The following is a 1,258-nucleotide window of genomic DNA, read 5'->3' on the forward strand; positions in this document are numbered from 1 at the left end:
ACCCACAGTGGGTGGTGGTTGTCATCTGCTCACCAACATGCAACCGCTACTCCGCCTGGTCTAATGCATCGTGCTGAGTTATTGGGCACTATTCATTCTCCCCACTTGGGACCAGTAACAGAGCTCAATGAACGATGGCAATTCACAGCTTTCCTTGGCATTGTGGTCACGTGACTAAGTTCTAGCTGGCAGGAGGTGAGGAGAAGTGGCGATGTGCATCCTCTCCTCTCCCCCTGCCCCTTCCTTTTTGGCCTGAATCTGATGAAGCCAACATCAAGCTGGCAGAACACTTCTGAGTTTCACTATGAAGTTAGAATCCAGATAATGAAGGTTTATACTTTGGCAAAGATGATTTTGTGACCAGCCAACCTAGTTCTTTCTAGTTGATCTTTGAAAAGTAAATATATCTTCTTTTCATCCCCCTTTGCAGGCTCCACTGAAAGTTCTGTGGGAAAGAGTAATCACATAAGACATTTATTAAAAACCTCAACTGAGATTTTAGCGTTGACAGCTATCAAAAATGAGAAAGTATATGGGTACATGCCATTTGGAAAAGGTATTTTTGTGTGTGTATGTGTGAACCTTTAAAAATATTTATTTTAATTTATTATTAATTGGGAGGTAATATATATATCATATTCCATAGCTCAATCACACCAAACAGAATTGTACAATTGCTACCACAGTTAGTTTCCAAACATTCTTTTCCTCCTGGACTTCTTGATATTGTCTCTGCTTTTCCTGTCCCCCACCCCCACCCCAGGTTTCATACACCAAAAGGCAGAGAGACATATAACACAACTTCAAGAGGATGACCTCTAATGACAACACTTCTGAGATATACCCTAATGTGAACAAACAAAAACAAAACAAAATACAGAAACTGTTGGATAACAGATCAGGTCGAGCATGCATCAGAGGGGATCCACTGACAAAGTTCAACTGTTTAAGTTGGTTGATCCCTTGGATCTTCTATAGGCATCTCTGATGCACTCTGTTTAGTAACCACTTTCCTCCCACCCCTCAATTATGGATAGTGGGAGATCACCGGAGGCTTATTTCCTATGTGGTTCTCACAAGTCTATCTTGAGCTCCCACTGTCATCACAGCCTTCTTTCTGCAAACCAGATTGCCGAGCAGGTCATCTACCTCAAATCTCCAATATCTTGGTAAGCAGTCAAGTGCATTAACCATTTGCATCAACCGGGAACTTTAACAGAACTTTAGTTAACTCTAAATAAATAATTTTAAAAGGTGA

Source organism: Echinops telfairi, unplaced genomic scaffold (assembly GCF_000313985.2).
Source record: "Echinops telfairi isolate 266 unplaced genomic scaffold, ASM31398v2 ScPeMD7_7469;HRSCAF=8507_1, whole genome shotgun sequence".
NCBI classification, from domain to species: domain Eukaryota; kingdom Metazoa; phylum Chordata; class Mammalia; order Afrosoricida; family Tenrecidae; genus Echinops; species Echinops telfairi.